Genomic DNA, 10,000 nt, shown 5'->3' on the forward strand with positions numbered 1-10,000 from the left:
GGAAACTGATCTGGCATCAGTCTGTCTGCGGGCTCGGGCCGTATCCCGTCTCCCTTGGCGCTGGAGAGGCTGATCCGGGGTCATTTACGAGGCGGGGCAGGGTCCCGACAGGGTAGGAAGGAACCGGGCACTTATGTCATTACCGAGAGTGAGTAATCACTGTCGACCGCCACCGGTTCAGCAGGGGGGCCCCTCTCTCTATCCAAGGCGTCAGGAGTGATTTGGGGGTGTGCAGGGGCATTGGTGGTGGTGGTGGTGATGGGGGGGGGGGGGGGGGGAGTGTTGGAGGTGAAGGCGGCTGGTCTCTGGCTCATGTGTGTTCTCACCTCGAGGCTGACATGTAGAGTCCATGTCGAGTCCATGTTGAGTCCCCCCCCCCCCCCCCCACACACACACACACACACACACACACACACTCACACGCACACTAGCTAGGCCCCAGGTCCCTCGGGAGCGTCATTAGCCATGCAGCAGACATGGTAATGGTGTCATTCAAGACAATCGCACCTCAGCTGAAAGGCTGCCAACGACAACCGCCAAGGAATAATCAGCGTATCACACCTCGCATCTACCAGGAGCCGGGTGTGTGTGTGTGTGTGGGGAGGGATTGTACAAAATGTGGAGTGAAGTTTTTTTAATGGCTCAAGTTAAGGGGGGGCTGAAATTAAATAGGAGGCTTTACAGTAAAGTGAGGGAAATCATAACACACGCCTGACAGACTGAGTGAAGCCTTTTTTTCTAACGATGAATGACGTAGAGTGAATTAAAACAACAACAAAAAACTAAGCGAAACTTAACTGTGAGCATTAATGATTACATTTCATAATGGTGTTGTTGAAGCAGAGCAGGGTTTCATGTGCATGAAGATTCCTAAACGATGGAATAGCTGAACACATAGGGTAGGATTGCGTTCGTGATCAAGGCCTGGCCAAAACCTGAACACAACCCACTTCTCAGTACAAAAAATTATTTCTGGAAAGGAGTAACACAGTCAAGTTTACAGCCATTAAATCCAGTGCTGTCGTAACATCCGACTAGATCTACTACATCTATAATCTACTTGAAGCAACAACCATATTACTTTCTCCCACAAGATCTTAAAACATTTCTTGTCTTTCAAAGACCTCAGCACAAGTGCAGAAAACCCTTCCCCCAACCTCCCCCAAATATGTTTCCTCTGTCCACACCGTAACCTAAAGCCTCCTCCATCATCTCCAAACAAATTGCTTTCCTCGAAGGCACTATTCATTTTGTGTGGCACATATTTACTTCCTTCACTAAGTTTCGCCTGACTTCGCCTGTGATCAGCTTGCAAAAAAACAAGGCAGACGCAGGCCAGTCGTCGCCCTTTCGATTATATAAAAAAAAAAAAATTTTTTTTTAAAAAGTTAGGCCAAATACGCTTGGCGCAAACACCACTACAAATCATAAATAAACTAAATCTTTTCGCTCTGCAGCCTTGGCAGAGTAGCACAGGTGGCTCGCGTCATGACAGACTCCTGACAAATGGCACTGGTGTTTGCTTGTGTTGTTGTTGCAACTGAACACAGAGGCTGGTGGTGCCCCCTCTGCCAAGTGGACTTGCCCTCAGCCCGGTGGCTAGTGTGCATAATCTTTCAGAATGAGAGCAATTTTGCAGGAAAATGCTGCAAACATTACCGTGGCGTCTAGAGTGATACAATGCCAGATGTTGGGAGTCCTGTGTGTGTGTGTGTGTGTGTGATTTCTGTGTAAATGTGCACATCAGGTACGCCTCATTTTTTAAAAATGATGCGTCTCCACGGAGGGCCAGATGAAGACGTCTAATTGGTCAATTCACCGGGCCTCCATGATGCGAGGAGTTACATGACTCTTCCCACCTCTCTCTCTCCCTCTTCCCCAACTCTCCTGGTACACATGTTCTGTTTTTCCTTTTCTTGTCACTCCATTTCTCTCGCTCTCTCCCCATCCATTCACCTAGTTCTCTTCATATCTTTTCTCCCTCCCTCTCTTTCTCTCTCTCCCTTCACCCCTTCCTCTGCCCCCATCCTCCCTCTCTCCCCCACTCCTTGATGACACACAGCAGGAGTGGTAACTTTGGGTGTTCGCTCCTCATATATAAAACTGACAAGCGCGACGCTGTTGTACCGCGGAACAGGCAAGGTGGCGAAAGGTTCCTTCATCTGCCTCTGGCAGATGGCATATACATTATCCAGCAAGAGAGTGAGTGAGTGTGTGTGTGTGTGTGTGTGTGTGTGTGTGTGTGTGTGTGTGTGTGTGATAAGAACACCAACAGCTCAAAGGGTTACATAGACTTCGAACCCATGTTTTCACACTCGTGTACATACTTTTGGGATTGTGACACTAAGCCCACTACACATGTATGTGTATCAGGGAGAGCAGGATGGAGAGGGTATTTGTCAAGATGGCGTGTGTGTGTGTACATATGTGTGTGTGCGTGGGAATGTGTGAGAGATGCTGAGTGTTAGTTCACACTGGTATACATTTCAGAGCTACTCAAGTTTATCCATGCTCCTTTTAAATGTGTCTGTGTGTGTGTGTGTGGGCGTGTGTGTGTTGACGGGAATAAATGGGTGTGAGTTTGAACTGTGGTGCACATACAGTAGGCCAACATTTTCAATGAAATCCAATGTAAGTACCTTTCCTCCTCCTCTATATGTTGTGTTTGTGTGAGTGCAAGTGATCACCGGATTTGGTACATGCAGGGTATGGTTAAATAAAGTGAAGTTAGCGTTAGCATGAGCATGAGCATGAGTGTGTGTGTGTGTGTGTGTGTGTGTGTATGAGCATGAGTGTGTGTGTGTGTGTGTGTATGAGCATGAGTGTGTGTGTGTGTGTGTGTGTGTGTGTGTATGAGCGTGAGTGTGTGTGTGTGCGTGAGTGTGTGTGTGTGTGTGTGTGTGTGTATGAGCGTGAGTGTGTGTGTGTGTGTGTGTGTGGGTGTGGGTGTGTGTGTATGAGCGTGAGTGTATGAGCGTGAGTGTGTGTATGAGCGTGAGTGAGTGTGTGTGTGTGTGTGTGTGTGTGTGTCTTTCCTTTACATCCCGGGGCCATCCCGGAGCCTCCCATGGCTCTGGTCTCCGGTCCGGTCACATCCCACGGAAAGCCGAGCGTGTAAAAACAGACTCAGCTCTCCCGGCCGAGCAAAGCAGCGCGGGACAATAATGATATTACTCAGCCATGCACCGCCCCCATTAGGCAGACAAACAGTCCCGTCTTCGATTGGACCTGATTGGGTTAGCTACGAAAACAGAGGAATGTTTTCTCTTTGTGTGTAATAATATTACCCCCGTTTTTTCCACGTCGAAAAGAGAAGCAGAGATTCCAGGGAAGAACAGCGGAACTGAGTTGTTCGTTCACCGTAGCTTTTTCGGTGACAACATGGGGGTGGAGCACTGAGGAGAGACAACGTGTGTGCGCTGCTTAGGTTTACGCCATTTATTCATGGGCGCCGCTGTCAAACTGGCGTCTAGAACAGAGCGGTCAAACACACACACACTAAAATAATCATGCCTCGTATGAAGGGAAATATTAAGGGGACAGCTACACTGGTGTGGTCTGCAAGTTAAAGAAGCACACCTGCCCATGAGGCCGGGTCAAAATGAGTTGACCCGTCTCGGCTAAACCGCGTTAAATATACAACCGACGGTTGCAAATAAGAGTGTGGTCAAGATCAGTAAAAGTTGAATTTAAATAAATAAATAAATAAATAAATAAATAAAAAACACATGACCTCATCTTATCTTGGACCGACAATAATATCATTCAAAACCATGACATTTTCTATTCAAATCATTGAGCATAAATAAATCGATAAAAAATAAGGATCTACAGTTTCGTCTCCATACACTCGGGATGGGCCATATTGTATTGTTATCGATCGGCATCGGTAGAATTCCTTCCCATGATAAGACTGTGTATCATACTGCGATATGAATGACACAGTTGATGACGTGTAAGGTTAGCCGCGCAATGTCCAATGACAAAGTACATGACTGAATGTGGAGTTCAGACTGTAGACAAGAATGATGGTCAGCACACGGCCCTCTAGACAAAGTGCTGACATGACTTGTGGCTGAGAAAACGCTGCCGAAAAGTACTATTTTCATGCAGTCATTTATATCATTATGGCCAAGAATGCCATGACACACCGTGATAGTCTATATTGCCCATCCACACACAAGAGCTGGCACATGATCCTTTTTCTCTGGGGCAGCCTCTGACCAGAGCTCGGCCAGGGCTAGTTTTACCATCGTACAGGAGGACAGGAGCTCTGCCTGTCCGGAGTCGTGTACACACAGAGCGAGGATTCATCCGTGGCAGTGTGGTGTACTGGTGTAGCGTGGGTGGAGGAGAAAATACACACACACACACACACACACGCACGCACAACACACACACACACACACACGCACACACACACACACACACAACACAAACGCGGGATGAGGACAGTGGCCAATCAGACGTGCTGCTGACCGAGCAAACAGAGACGCGTCTATTCCTGGGTTGGCCTCTCATACATCAAACCTGGAGAGTCTCCTTCAAGCCTCGAGCTCAGAGCAAACACTTGCCAGCGGGTGACACAGACTACCCTCCGCCCTCCCCACTCCAACGTGCCCCCTCCCTAAACACACACACACCCCTCGACCACTCAAAGTACCCATATCAGCATCGGTAACCGCACGGAGGCGCCCGTTTCAACACGTCAGACGCCCCCCTGCCTCTGAGGAAGACTCCGGGGGTCTCAGAGGAGAGCTGTGGCCCGGCACCAGGAGAAGGGAGAAGGACTCGGCCCCGGGTCTTCCGTCGTCCGTGGCTCTCTCCCACCAAGCAGATGGGGCATACAGAGCCCACTGTTATGAGAAGCCTCCACCTACCCATCCCCCCACCCTGTGTGCGTTTTGTTAAAGCAGACGGAATTTACTTACTTGAGTGTACGGTCTCTGTGTACAGTCTGTTTCTCTTATTCCCTCCTCGATGTCTCTCTTTCTCCATAACTGTTCTCACTCCCTAACTGCTCTTCCTTTCTTTCTTTTTCAAACTCTCTCTCTCTCTCTCTCTCTCTCTCTCAAATCTTCTTTGTTCCTCTCGACAGGGCCTGTTTAAGAGGCGAGTCTACAGAGGCGCACTTAAGTGAGGTATCGAGCAGGAAATTGTGTTTGGTGTACCACCCCCCCCCCCCTCACTCTTTAGTGGGCGACGGGGTGATGGGGGAGGCCGTGTTTGGCCACGCGGTTAACACGCGCCCAGCTTGAAACAAAAAGCTGAAATGACCTCAAATCAAAACAAGACTGGCGGACACTGAAAAGGGAGAATTTTAGAGAGGAGTGGATGACAAGGCAAACAGGGAACACAGTGACACAGCCAGAGTACAGGACATGGAGAGACAGAGAGAGAGAGAACTAAATATGGAGAGAAAGAGGGAAAAGGCAAGAGCAGTACAAAAAGAAATCAGATTGGAAACACAGGAATGAAGGAGCAGAATGTGAAACACAGTGTGGCTGTGTGTGTGTGTGTGTGTGTGTGTGTGTGTGTGTGTTTTTCTGTGTGTGTGAGTGTCCACACGTATCTGTGTGTCTGAGAGAGGGAAAGAAAGAGAGAGTATGTGGCTGCAAATGTTTGAAGAGAGAGAGAGAGAGAGAGAGAGTGTGACTGAGAGAGAGTATGTGTGTGTGTGTGTGTGTGTGTGTGTGTATTTGGGGGATGATGGTGTTGGGGGGCTGGGTGGGGGGGGTCACAGAGGAGGTGGCAGGGGTCCGCAGTCCGGCGCGTTTGATTAAATCTGCGGTTGACGTCTTGGACAGGTGAGATTGATGAGGTTCCTCCGCGCTTCCCACTGTGCAGCGGGACGCGGCGTGGGCGTCGGCGAGGAGGGAACAGAAACGGCGCAGTGTGGAGAGCCAGGACTCGGGGCCCTCGCGCTCTGCAGGGGTCCCTCGGCCTGATTAATGGGACTGGAGGCCCTCCGCAGAAAAAAAAAGGAAAAGAAGAAGGAAAAAAAAAAAAAAAAACAGCAATCCCAGCAGAAAAAGGGCCCGGACGAGCGAGCGACGTCCAAAAATAACCAGGACAGCGCCCCCCCCCCCCTCCCCCCACCCGCTCAACCACCTCCCCCGTGCCATACAGGCCCGTCTAGGCTCAGTCGGCTCCAGCTCTGGCCTCCTCCGACACGCAGCGTCCTGGAGCTAGGCTGTTTATCTGGGACAAGGCTATCTAACACACGACACCAACGCTCCAGCAGCTGCTCTGCCTTAGCACACCACCGCTAGGCAGCAGAGACTAGGCCTACATGTTGCAATCTAAAAGTATTCCATTGAAATATTCCATCTTAAGTACCCAAAGTTACACAGCAGTCAGATAAATGTCCACTGGACTGGACATAGGTCAACTTAAATTCTTCAGCTGTACTTAGTATCTCAATATTCAGATATTCCTTAAGTCAACCATTTAATAACAGACATGAGTCCTTTTTTTGGTCTCCCTTCAGATTAAAAAAAACAAAAAAAAAAACAGGGTGAGGTAGTAGGCAACTAATAACATGGCATAAACATAAAACTCACAACGAAGCAGAAATAACCTGCACACACCTCATAAATTTATCAATCTATAATTATGGTAGTACTCAGGGGCTGTGCTGGCCAAAAGTCTCTCTCTCTCTCTCTTTTTCTCTCTCTCTTCTTCTTAAAGCTCTCTTGCTCTTTCTCTTTCTAACCGGTCCAGTAATTTCCTCTGTGCTTGGATCAAGCACTGACTTGACTTGAGCCCAGCCCAAAAGCGCGACACCAGATACGTTTGGCGTTTTAATTAAAAAACGTCAAGGGCTGTCTCGCCGCCAAAACCTCAGGCCTTGCCTTGAATGAAGTCAACCCTGGACAAGGACGTGACTAAAACTACATCACAGTTGAGCAAGCAGCAGCAGACTACTCGGGACATTAACTCACACAATCCAAATAATTAAAACACATATTTCACCCTTTTTAAACATATATTTTCTGCTATATTCTCACTTATTTTTAAACATCGAGAGTGGTAAAGATTTGCAAGCCATTCATCGTACCCCCCAACCCTTCATCCTGATAATCCATATAATCCCATGCACAGGCACTGGTGTGAACAGAAGGGCCTACATGACAACTAAAAATAAATAGTGTCATCAATTAATGTAATCAAACTAGACCTCATGTTTTCCTCCTCTCCTCTCCACTTCCCTTCCACAGCCGGCTCGAGGGACCGCGTTAATGGTTTTAGCCGACACCGCGCACCAGAGCGATTCTGGGCCTGAGGAGAAATCAGGAGTGACTTCCTCTTCCTGAAGGCCCGAGCTGAAATGACTGATATTAGCCATTAAGACCACAGGCGATTAAGGAGCAGATGGGGAACGCCATGTTTTATAACAGTCAGGGGCTTCTGCCCCCATGGCTTCCTGCTATCCCACAATGCAATAGTCCTTGGAATGAAAAGAACATCCATGTGGGGTTATTTGCGACTGTCCACTTCATATATTTCTCAAAGAAACAGTCAAGAATGTTATTTACATAAAATATTAGTCTATGTTTAAAAACATTAGTTGAACATTAATACAGTGAAATGGACAGCTGAAGTCCAAGTCAGGTTGTAAATCTGCCTACATTCACTTTAATCACAAGTGAGTTGGCAACGTGAACGATAACACCATAATTCATCTTAAGTACTTGTGGGCTGCTGAAACTAACTTAGGATGTTTTTCCCATCTCCAATGAAGTGAAGGTCACTTGCTGCGCGACGCAATCCTTCATATGCCTTCAGATATTTTTTTGCAAACAGCGGGGTAACGCAGTGAATTGCAATTAGGCCTAGGCAACATTTTTAATATCCTGCAAGTTTTTGGCCTAATACTCTCGATCGAAGAAATGAGATGTGGATCACAGATCATTTATACATTATTCTACATGTTTTTAGTGACTTTTCACACTGTTTTAGCGGTCTACGTCGCTTTGACGCACATCGCACCTCTGGGCATTGTAAGAATGCCGGCCGTGACTGCACATTTGGAGAAAATTAAAACAAATGAAAACCAACACTTCATTTCTGATGTTATTTCTGGTAATGAAGCACTGCTGTGATGCTTTCGCCCCAGTCGCCAGTCAGCTCTAAGCGTGCATGCCCTCCCGCCTCGCAGCACACCTCCGCGGAGTCTCCCGGGACACCGTTCTAACCAAACACAGACGGTCCGCCGAGGTACAGTAAGTGCGTAGGCCTACATTCCACCAAACTTTGGCGCACCAACTATCCCACAGCGCAAAGCAGGTCGTCCATCAAACCAGTGGTGGCGTGGGTGAGGCATTAACCTATAAGTGTATTAGAACTACGAACAACACTGCAATTAGGGTCATTGTTGAAACCCGGTGCAGTCACCGATAGTTATGTGCGTACAGGGACTCATTGTTGGATGTTAACACTCCATTAACATCGAGTCCATACATAATAATACGAATATAAAATATAAGAATGTGGCCCGCCCCAGAGCAGTTCAACATTGTAGGTAGGCCTACCTTTCTTTCTGTAGCCTAATGTTTGATGTGGCATATACATAAGCACAGCCTATTTAGATAAGTTAAAAGGAATAAGAGAAAAACATGTGTCATTGCAGAGCTATGCTTATAAAAAACAAATTGTGCAATAGTAGCCTATTTATAGGGTTTCAAGAGCTTCAATATCTAATTCTTTCACACAAACTCACGTCACCGACCTACGTCACACACCACTTGGAGGTGCAAACAATTGGAGTTTTGGTTGATTTGACCATCAGTTAATTTGGAAACAGGCATTTTACATTGGTTACACAATAGCAATACATCATCAAAAATCTAGACTGGAGTAACTCAACATTTGACACCTCCTAGGCCTATATGTTTAGTGTTCTAAAGACGTCAAATACGTCCGCATTAATTACCAAATTCATAGCCAAGGAGCCAGAAGTGAAGACGCATGGATGGCCATAAAACCTGTGCTTTCATTATACAACTAAACACGACAAAATACATTTATAACCTTTGAGCCAGCTCCTTACTATGTGATCTCAATGGCGATGCAGCGTTTGTTTGCACCTCCAAAAGCATGGCGTACCTGGTTACCTCCCAAAAACAAAAGTAGCAGAAGGTACACGCACATCAAACTTACCTGGTTACCTCCCAAAAACGCCCACAAATACCCTATGTTTGTGTGAAAGAATGGATAGGTTGTTGCGATGTAGCCTACAGGGGGGTATTCCAAGTACATGGTTTAGTGACAAAACTCGGGTAAGTTAACTCAGAGTAAGTGGTAACCAAATCTCATACAACAAGAGCCCTATGGGATTGTTTTGTTAAGATAATGAAGCCATACAGCTCTTCTATTAGGAGGCTTACTATGAGTTAACTTACCCAGGTTTGTCACTAAACCACGTACTTGGAATACCGCCCTGGTGTACAGAGATTATTTGATAATAAATATGATATAGCCTAATCTCTGCAAAACAAACACTTAATTAACATAGCCTATCTGCTTCATCTTAACACATAATGATGATAAGATGTAAAAGCCTTGCATTGCAAAGCATTGCCTTGCAAAAGCGAGGAGTATTGTGTCATTGGCAGTAGGCTCCAGAAGTCCATGTCAACGACACGTAGAACGTGCTGTTACCTATTTTATACAGTCTGGTTGTTACGCAGTCTTTTAAAATATGTGTTGCAAAACATGTACACAAACGTCTTAAGTTATCATCGATGCAGGCGGAAGAAATCGCTTTCTCGCCAGCCTTTTCGCGTTTGACCATGGAGAAAACAGGTTCATTTAGCAAGGTTACATTGACCATTCCTATGAAAGTCAGGAAATGAGGAATGCCAAATTCATTAAATACGGTCATTTCTTTCAGTTTAATTTCTAAATCGATGCTGTGAACACATGCATACGAACAATGGAGTGTGTTGCTGCTTATCACAGCGATTCTCTGCATAAAGGTGAACTTCCCGAAATTGTC

The 10,000-nt window shown here is 46.6% G+C and overlaps 1 protein-coding gene across 2 annotated transcripts in view; it reads right to left on the reverse strand.

Annotated features, from left to right (window-relative positions):
• wars2 (tryptophanyl tRNA synthetase 2, mitochondrial) overlaps positions 1 to 10,000 on the reverse strand; it is a 21,506-nt gene that overhangs the window by 11,256 nt on the left and 250 nt on the right. The window contains exon 1 of one of the 2 annotated variants that reach the window (XM_042084115.1): positions 9,163 to 9,186. The exons of the other annotated variant lie outside the window; for it this stretch is intronic. The gene's annotated coding sequence lies outside the window, so the exon portion shown is untranslated. Of the gene's footprint in view, positions 1 to 9,162; positions 9,187 to 10,000 lie in introns of those variants that run through there. 2 annotated transcript variants of the gene reach the window in all.

Source organism: Alosa sapidissima, chromosome 2 (assembly GCF_018492685.1).
Source record: "Alosa sapidissima isolate fAloSap1 chromosome 2, fAloSap1.pri, whole genome shotgun sequence".
Taxonomy (NCBI): domain Eukaryota; kingdom Metazoa; phylum Chordata; class Actinopteri; order Clupeiformes; family Clupeidae; genus Alosa; species Alosa sapidissima.